We start from the raw sequence: 10741 nt of genomic DNA on the forward strand, positions 1-10741 counted from the left end.
GTTGTCCATCTCTGTTGCTGTTGTAAGTGCCTTGGAGTCTGTTCTGTCACACAGTGACCTTACATCCAACAGCAAAACACTGACCATGCTGAGCGGTTAGGATGGAGCTTCCTGCTGCAGTCATGGTTAGGTCATCTTGTCGAGGGCCTCTCTCTGCTTTACCGAGCATGATGCCTTCTCCGGGGATTGGTCTCTCCTGATAATATGTCCAAAGGCCATGAGATGAAGTCACACCATCCAGATAGTACACTTCTGCAAGACAAAATTCTTTATTAATAAATCATTTTATCGGGGCTCTTACTTATAACAATCCATACATCAGTTGTATCAAACACATTTGAACCTATGTTGCCATCATCATTTTCAATCATTTTGAAATGTTTGAGCCCTTGGTATCACCTCCTGTTTTTACCCACCCTCGTGGACCACTGATAAATTATCAAATAGTATTATTTTCATCTCTTACACCACCCACTATCCCCATTCACCCACGTTTCTGTTGTTTGTCCCCCTGGATGGGGTTGGGTAGGATGGGTTATACACCTATCATTATAGTCAGTTTACCATTTCTCTCCCTCCTTCCCCCAACTTCCCCCAACCCTCACGGTATAGCTATTCCCATTACTGTTCCTGAAGTGGGTTATCTGTCCTGGACTCCGTGTGTCAAGAGCTCTTTCTATGCCCTTGTACATGCTCTGGTTGAGCTGGATTGGTAAGGTAGAACTGGGATCATGATATCTTGGGGAGGGGGGATAGAGAGTGGAGGGGGAGGCAGCATTAAAGAACTAGGGGATGTTGTGTGTTCTGTCGGTGCTATGCAGCAGCCTACCTGTCTCAGTCTTTCCTTGCGACCATTCCTTCTGTGAGGGAATGGCAAGACATTGTTTTCTGGCAGTCCATGATCCTTTCAGTATTCTTCGCCAGCACTCTAATTCAAATTAACCAATTCTTCAGTTTTCTTTATTCGGTGTCCAACTTTCACATGGATATAAGGCAATCGAAACTACTATGGCTTAGGTCAAGTGTACCTTAGTCCTCAAGGTCACATCATTGCTTTTCAACACTTTGAAGAGACCTTGTGCAGCAGGTTGCTGCAATGCACTGTGCTGATCACGTGACAGTTGCTTCCATGAGCATTGATTATGGATTTGAGCAAGAAGAAATCCTTGACAACTTCTGCCTTTTTTCTGTTTATCAAGATATTACCTTTTGGTCCCAATTGTGAGGAATTTGCTTCTTTGTATTGAGTTGTAATCCAAACTGAAGGCTGCAATCCTTCATCTTCATCAGCAAGTACTTCACATCCTATGTATTTTCAGCAAGGTGTGTCCTCTGCATATTGAGGGCTGGTAGGAAGCCTTTCATCAGTCCTGAGGCCACGTCCTTCTTCATATAATCCAGGTCCTCTGATTTGCTCAACATACAGATGGAATAAGTATGGTGAGAACATCCCTCCTGATTGTATTTTTTGACATTTTTATTAACATATACTTATTAGCTCATATCACATAATTCAATAGTTCAATTATATTGTGCAGACTTGTAAAACCATCACCAAAATCAAATTTAGAATATTTTATTCTTTCTTGTTCTCATTTTTATTAACCCCTGCTTTTCCCCAACCTTCCCGAGAGACCATTAATCCAGTTATTGTCTCTATAGACTTATCTATCCTGGATTTTGGATATAGAAAATCATACAAACCAACAACAATTTCAAAACAACAATAATGAAATAAAACACAGGAAAGCCTCAATCAAAAAGAAAGCAGATAACATTAAAAACTAGAACAAGTATAAAATAGGTCAATGGGAGATAAAGTGATAAGGTGGTAAATTTTAACCTAACTGCCTCTGCAACAATCCACCTTCTAACGTACTCTAAATCCTTAGGCTAAGGTCAGAAGAGATGCACCAGAGGCTTAATCCACACGTATTGCCCTTTCACTACAAAAAAACTGAAATAACTTTAAAATGGATCAAAAGGGAGCTCAAATGATAAAGTGTTCCATTTTAACCTAACTATATTTGCCTTAATCAACTTTACAGTGCTCTCTGTCTGATAACAGGGCTGTTCACATCCCTCCACTGGGGTCAGAGGGCATTTGCTCGCTGGAGGCCTAATCCATGTGTGGATCCTAAAAACGGATTTGGGGCTATCACTGTCATCCCTAGCCTCTATCAATGGGATGTTCACTATGTAAGTTTTGATACCATTCCCACCTTTGGATTTGTTTGGTAAAAAGCCTTGGATCACACAGACTGGTGTATTTCTTCCTTGTGGACTTAATTAACGGCGCACTTAGATAGCTTTTGATTTGAAGACAAGTCTTTAGAGCCCAGATGTTATTCTTTCTGATAGCTGAGCACCATCTAGTTTCTCTACCACCCTTTGCTTTAGCACCCATCTCTTCAATGATGGTTCTTTTTTCCAATGATGTCTTAATGTAGGTGAGTGAGCATCAAGCAGGATCATATCATATGAACTAAATTAAATGTTCCTTGATGGGGCCTAGGATTAAGGGTGCTAGAATTAAGCCCCAAATCCAGTCATATATCTGTGATTTATATATGTCTCTGACTCACTTTAGAAACGTCATTATCATTTTATGTTAGAGAATATTATCAATCATCCCACTGGGGCATAAGTTAATCCTATTGATTGCATTGTTAATTTACCTACTGGAAAACACTGTTGAGGTGAAATTACAAAAGTTTGGGACAGTTTCAGACCTCAACGCACAAATTTTTGTCATGTACATATTTAACACTGTTAAATTTACACAAACAATGGGCGTTGATGATGGCGCAAAACTTTTGATAACATTCAAAGTCAGAACTACGCCTAACAGATTAATACATGCCATAATATAACGAGGAAGGCATTAAAATAGTAGCCATATGGTAGTCCCTGGCCGCCATTCATTTGGTACCCTCAAGGCAAGATTCAACAACCAAAGTTCAACAACCAAAGCTCAACAACCACCTGCTCTATAACCTTGGGATAGCAGCCTCCTGCTTCTTCTCACAAGATAGTTTCAACCTTAAGTCCAAGGGCTACAGATGATTTTGAGGTAACATTCAATCAATTTGTGGGGTTTCCACATTGACTTCTTCTAGTGTGGCCTAAGAACAGAGCCTCCAAAGAACAGAGTCTATAGTCTCAATAGTCTACAGCACACAGTCTGGATCTCCCAAGGCTGGATAGGAACTAAGTCAAAAGTACACAAGTAGGAACATCATACTAGGCATTTTCCCCTAGGGTTCAATATAAGTATTGTTAATCTTTTTTAAAAATTTATTTTCCCAATAGGAGGATTTCCTCCCCGTTTACCCAACAATGTGCCTTCTCCAAGACGCACACACATGACCTCTTCCCCTCATCTTGACTTGACTTTCCAGTAAGGTTCCTATATCACTTATTTTTTTTAAGATCATTTTATTGGGGGCTCTTAACAGCTCTTTTTTAAAAGTCAGTTTATTAGGGGCTCATACAACTTTTATCACAATCCATACATACATCAATGGTGTAAAGCACATTTGTTCATTCATTGCCCTCATCATTCTCAAAACAGTTGCTCTCCCCTTAAGCCCCTGGCATCAGGTCCTCATTTCCCCTCCCCCTGCCAGCTCCCCCCTCCCTCATGAACCCTTGATAATTTATAAATTATTAGTTTGTCATATCTTGCCCTGGCTGACGTCTCCCTTCACCCACTTTCTGTTGTCTGTTCCCCAGGGAGGAGGTCACATATAGATCCTTGTAATCAGTTCCCCCTTTCCAACCCACCCTCCCTCTAAGTTCCCACTATCACCACTCGCACCACTGGTCCTGAAGGGATCATCCACCCTGAATCCCTGTGTTTCCAGTGTACATCCTCTGGTCTAGCCAGACTTGCAAGGTAGAATTGGGATCATGATAGTGCGTGTGTGTGGGGAGGGGGGAGCATTTAGGAACTAGAGGAAAGTTGTATTTTTCACCATTGCTACATCACACACTGTCTGGCTTGTCTCCTCCCTGAGACTCCTCTGGGGATCTCCAGTGGCATACAGTGGGCTTTGGGTCTCCACTCCGCACTCCCTCCCTCATTCACTATGGTAAGATTTTTGTTCTGATGATGCCTGATACCTGATCCCTTCAACACCTGGTGATCACACAGGCTGGTGTGCTTCTTCCATGCGGGCTTTGTTACTTCTGAACTAGATGGCCACTTGTTTACCTTCAAGCCTTTAAGACCCCAGACGCTATCTTTTGATAGCCGGGCACCAGCAGCTTTTTTCGCCATGTTTTCTTATGCACCCATTTGTCTTCAGCGATCATATCATGGAGGTGAGCACACAATGATATGATTTTTTCTTCTTTGATTCCTGGTAACTGATTCCTTTGGCACCTCATCATCATGCAGGCTGGTGAGCTTCTTCCATATGGGCTTTGTTGCTTCTGAGCTAGATGGCCACTAGTTTACCTTCAAGCCTTTAAGACCCCAGATGCTATATCTTTTGATAGCTGGGCACCATCAGCTTTCTTCACCACATTTGCTTATTCACGTGCTTTGTCTTCAGCGGTTGTGTTGGGAAGGTGAGCATCATAAAATGCCAATTTAATAGAAAATATTCTTGCATTGAGGGAGTACTTGAGTGGAGGCCCAATGTCCTTCTGCTACCTTAATACTAAACCTATAAATATATGCACATAGATCTATTTCCCCATCCTCATATATAAATATATTTGCATATATATATATGTCTTTATCTAGACCTCTATAAATGCCCTTTGCCTCCCAACTCTTTCCTCTATTTCCCTTGACTTTCCTCCTGCCTACTATCATGCTCAGTCCCCACCAGGGTTTCAGCAATTCCTCTTGGTTACATTACCCTTGATCATGCCCTACCAGGCCTCCCACACCCTCCTCACCACCAATTTGGATCACTTGTTGGTCTCTTGTCCCTGGGTTTGTTAACACCACTAACTTTCCCTCCTCCCCTCCCCCTCCCCATATCACTCTTACAGGAGTGATTGGGAATAGCCTTAACACAATGCCACGTGGCAGCAATTGAATGATCTTCCTCTCTCCACATATTGAAAAGCTGACTCCAGCTGAGGTGAGGTCTTCTCTGTCAAAGTGGTTTATAAGCTGTTCACTGAGAGGGGCTGATATATGGTTCGTGGGTGCTAGGCAGGCTCTCTACCTTGTTGCATGGGAAATGAAATTAGAAAATTACATATCCTGAGAGCAGAATCCTGCCTTCACCGTAGTGTTTATCATTATAGTGGTGGACTTACACAATATTTGTCCTTTTTTGGTGATTGACTAATTTTACTCAGCATAATGGTTTCTATGTGTCTCCATGTCATGAGGTGTTTTGTTGTTTCATCGCTGTTTGTTTGTTGTTGTTTTTTAGGGATACATAGCATTGCAATGTATGTATGTAGAAAAGTTTCTTGATGCATTCTTCTCCTGATGAGTATTTGAACTGTGCTGCAATGAATATGGGAGAGCACACATCTGTTTGTGTTCTGTCTCTTATTTTGGAGGGGTACATACCCAGCAAAGGTATTGCTGTGCCCTGTGGTAAAGCCTATTGCCAGTTGTTCTAGGTATTGCTAAATATGTTTTCACGATAGTTTTGCACATTTACATGGCACCAGTGGTGTATAAGTGTTCCAATCTTTCCCACCTATTTTGTTCCCTGGGTTTTTGATTTTGTATTAAGTTGCTATTGTTGTGGATGTAAGGTGATGTCTCATCATTGTTCTGATTTGCCTCTCCTGTATATCTAGTGATTATAAAATTTCTAATGTGTTTGTTATCCATCTGACTGTCGTCCGTTGTGAATTTTTGTGGATTGTTTCTCTTGTTGATTGTATGCAGAATGATTGGCTTTGAGCTCACTGATTTTATTTTCCTCTTCTTCCATTGTGCTTCTCAGGTGTTTTACTATCTTGCCCAATTCTGTTTTCTCCTGGTTTACCTTCAGGAATTCCTTTAGGTCTAAGGATTTTAATTTTTCAATTTCTTCTGCTGTCTTCATGAGTGTTCCCCACATTTCTTGAAAGGACCGAAGCATTATTCTTCTGAATGCTGTTGTTGGTAGTTGTATTACCTCTTCAATGGAGTATTCCATTGTGTTTGTTTGTTTTTAGTTTTGTGCTGAAAGGGGAAGGTGGGCAATTAGTGGGGAAGGTACTGGAGGACTAAGCAGGAAAGAAGCAGGAAGTGGGGGGGGGCAAAATGTTAAGCTTGGCCACTGGTTATGTCTGCACTGAGCAACCAGAGCAGCAAATCAGGAGGTCTCACTGGTTTGGTTGCCTCAGGGGCCAGGAAAACATGAACAGTGTCCGGAAGGAGCAGGGTTCACAAGAGTGACTTGTGGCACAGTTCAGTGGTCAAGAGACTTCTGTCATCCAAAATACCTTTTCTCCCACTTTAAGAAACTGACGTGGCTACTTACTGTAGCTTGAGGTTGACATTATCCTACCAGGAACTGCAGACTGTGCCTCCTAGTGGGACTTCGCCAGCAGTGGCACGGAAGTCTTCCTATGCTTATGATCTGGCAGCCAGCCATCTCTCTCACCACTCTCATCTCTCTCACATTTCCCAATATTAGACCATGCAGTACTCTCTTTTCCCTGTTCACATAGTAGTCCTGAAGTATGCACAGGTTCTGTGCCAGTACGATGAAGTGTTCTGGAATTCCCATTCTTCTCCAGACTACCCCGAGTTTGTTATGATCCACACCTTTGCCCAGTTGGTGAAACACAAGGTAACATCTTTCTGGCTTTCTCTGCTTTCAGCCAAGATACATCTGACATCAGCAATGATATCTTAGGTCTGTGTTCTCTGCCGACTCCAGATGAATTCCATGCAGTTTCCTCTCAGTGCATTGCTGCAACTGTTTTTAGATGATCTTCAGAAAATGTTACTTGCATGCAACATTCATGGCATAATTGTGCATCCCATTAAATCACTTTTCTTTGGAATGGGTACAAATACAGATGTTTTCAAGTCAAATTGGCCAAGTGGCTGATGTCCAAAGTTCTGGGCATCAATAAATGAGTGTTTTCAGTGCTTCATCAGCTTGTTGAATCGTTTACATGGGTAATTGCCACCCCATTGGTATTCAGTTCCTGAAGGCTTCTTTGTTGACTAGTGCCTTCAGTACAGCTTGGAATGCTTGCTTCAGTACCATCAGTTCTTTCTTGGTCAAATGTTACCAAATGCAGTGCTTCCACGTCGACTAATTCTTGTTTGGCACTAGCACTCTGGGAACTCTGTCCACCGTCTTTTGAGGCTTCCTGCACTGTTCACTATTTTGCACATCGAATCTTTCAGTAGAAAAATTGAGATGACCTTTTTTTCCCAGATAAGCTGAATGTGTTCTTCCCTTTTGTTTTTCTAATTCTAGGTCTTTGCACATTTCATTTTATTTTTTTACTTTGTCTTCTTGAGTTGCCCTTTGAAATTGTCTGTTCAGCTCTTTGACCTCGTCATCGCTTCTATTGCTTTAGTTTCCTGGAGATTGAGCCAGTTTGAGAGTCTGTTCTTACATCCACTTTGTCTTTTCTCTTTTTTGTCTTTGTAATGACCTTTTACTTTCTTCATGAATGAGGTTCTTAATGTCCTGCTACAGCTCATCAGATCTTCTGTCATCAGTGTTCAATGCAATAAATCTGTTCTTGAGATGTTATCGAAAATCAGATGCAATATATTCAAGATTGTATTTTGACTTACATGTACTTGTTTTAATTGTCTTCAGTTTCAACTTGACCTTGCTTATGAGCCATTTGTGGTCTGTACCACAGTCAGCACTTAGCCTGGTTTTAGCTGTTAATATTGAGCTTCTCCATGGTTTCTTCCCACAGATGTAGTCGATTTGATTTCTGTGTATTCCATCTGGAGATGGCTATGTCTATGGTTGCCTTTTGTGTTTTTTTTTCAAGTGCAACACAAAAAAGTACTTTCTTTGAATAACTCTTTGTCTTGCAAAATTGTATCATGCTGTCTCCAGCTTCCTTTCTATCATCAAGACCATATTTTTCTAACTACTAACTACTATTTCTTCCTCTTTGTTCCCAACTTTTGCATACCAACTGACATTAATTATCAATGCATTTTGATCACAAGTTTGATCAATTTAGACTAAAGAATTTGGTAGAATTCTTCAATTTCTTTATCACTAGCGTTGGTGGTTGGTATATAAATATGAATAATAATTGTCTTGATTAGATTTCCTTGAAGGGGGGGATATATACAACTATCACAGACAGCATTGTATGTCATTATTGGTTTTGCAATGTCTATTTTAAAAATGAATGCAAAGCCAACCTTGATTGTGTTATTCCAAGCATAATACGTCCTATGATTTTCTGATTCAAAATGGCCAGTACCAGTCATTTCAACTAACGAATGCTCAGGACATCAATCTTCATGCATTCCACCTCGTTTTTGACTGTGTACAATTTCCCTATCTTCATATTCTATACATTCCAAGTTCCAATCATTAGCAGACTGTTGCAGCTGTTTCTGCTTACCTTGAGTCATCTTCCATCAGCAAATGAAGGTCCTGAAGGTTCCACTCTCACGTGTGTTTCCTGACTAACACCACCAGGGTAGACTTCATTCCTATAAATCAGCCCCTCCTCGATCATGTTTTGAGTGCCCTTCAACAAAAAGACACTATCTTGACTGTTTTGCTTTGGTATACATAATGTTTTCAATGATTCCTTCCTCTGAAGTGGGGAGCCAAATCCTTCTTTGCAGTCTCAGATTGGAAGCTCTATGCAGCCCTGTTCACTTTGGGAGACCCTACTGGGCTTTGAAATAGCGGTGACATAGCTTCCAGTATCCCAGCAACACAAAAGCCACCACGGTGTGACAAACTGACAGACAAGTCATAGACATCATAAAATCCTGCTGCAACCTAGCACAATATGACTTGCAGACTATCTGAGGACTCAAGTCGAATGGTGTGTGTTGATCCAGTGCCAACTGAGATTACTTTCTGTTTTGTTTGTATTGCAATATTTCGTTACTTCAAAAATACAAGAATAAACCCATCTGGAAATACCTGATGTTATAGTATGCAGAACACAGGAACAAGGACAGAATAATCATGAAGCTACATGGCTCCTGTCAGAGGCAGACCAATATTGTCACTTCTACCAGTTGAACACAGTATCTGCATCAGGCAGATCTGCCACAGAGAAGACCTCTTTAACATTCTGAAGAGCAAGGGTGTGTCTTTGAGGACTAAGATGTACCTGACCCAAGCGACGATATTCTCAATTACCTCATATGGACGTGAAAGTTGACCAAGGAATAAGAAAAACCAAAGAATAATTGATGCATTTGAATTATGATGTTGGCAAAGAATATTGAAATATTATTTTTCCATGAATATTACCATGGAGTGCTAGAAGAACAAGCAAATCTGTCTTGGAAGAAGTACAGCCAAAAAGCTCTTTGGAAGCCAGGATGGTGAGACATCATCTCATGTGTTTTGGACAGGTTCTCAGGAGGGACCAGTCCTTGCAAAAGGACATTTAACTTGATAAAGGAAAGCATCCATGAAAAAGAGACACAGATAGTTTGACATGGTGGTTCTCACAATGGTTTCCAACATAACGACAATTGTGAGCGTGACACAAGACCAGGCAGTTGAGTCAGGCACTGCCTGACCTACCACCTAGCAACAAGGACACCACCAGCAACTTCTTTCTTAGCCATTTAGTTAACACTTGATTGTCCTTTATATCACTTGTCTTTCAGGAAAAAAAACAAAAATGGGTTTTTCGGAACTACAAAGTGATTTTTGTTGCTAATTCAAGCAACACATCTTTATCTTTTAAAAAGTTTTATTGGCACAAAATCCACACAGATATCATGCAATGCAATAGTTTAATCATATCCAGAAGAGTTGTACAACCATTACAATCAAGCAGTTTCAGAACATTTTCTTTCTTGTCCACGTTATTAGCTCCCCACTTCCCCCAACCTCTTCTGCTGTACCCCCAGAAAACCATTAATCCAGTGACTGTCTGTACAGATTTACCCACCCTGGATTTCATATGCAGAAAAATATACACAAAACAACAACAAAAACAACATGTGACAGGGAAACACATGTGGATTAAGCCTTTCTGAGTGCGCTCTGTGCACGGACCAGGGGTGTGAATAGCCTGGGTCGCACGCAGACTGCACTGGAAAGTGAATTCCAGCAGGTGCAGTAGTTTAAATTTAACACCTTATCATTGGACCTCCCTTTTGCTCCATCTAAAACTTTTTCTAGCGTTAACATTTTCTGCTTTCTTTTTGATTGAGGTTTTTCTGTTTTACTTTGCTTTTGTTGTTAGTTTTGTTGTGGTGGTGGTAGGCTTTTTGTTTTTCAAATGCTTTTCTGTGTATGAAATCCAGGATAGCTAAATCTATCATGACAGGAACTCAGTGGTCCCTTGGGAGTACAGCAAGGGAGAGTGAGTAAGCGGCAGCTAAGATCGATGACTACAAGATAGAAAGTTCTAAGATTTATTGTGGTGATGATTGAACAACTCTTCTTAAAACGGACCTATTGAATTATAGGATTTGTGAATTACATGCCAATAAAAGTTAAACGCTTACAGCAATAACAAAGTAAAACAGTAAAACCTCAATTGAAAGAAGGTAGAAAATATTAAAAAGTAGAACAAATTAAAAGTAAGTCAAAAGGGAGATCAAACGAAAAGGTGCTAAATTGTAACTACTGCA

The sequence above is a fragment of the Tenrec ecaudatus genome, chromosome 5 (genome assembly GCF_050624435.1).
Source record: "Tenrec ecaudatus isolate mTenEca1 chromosome 5, mTenEca1.hap1, whole genome shotgun sequence".
Taxonomy (NCBI): Eukaryota; Metazoa; Chordata; class Mammalia; order Afrosoricida; family Tenrecidae; genus Tenrec; species Tenrec ecaudatus.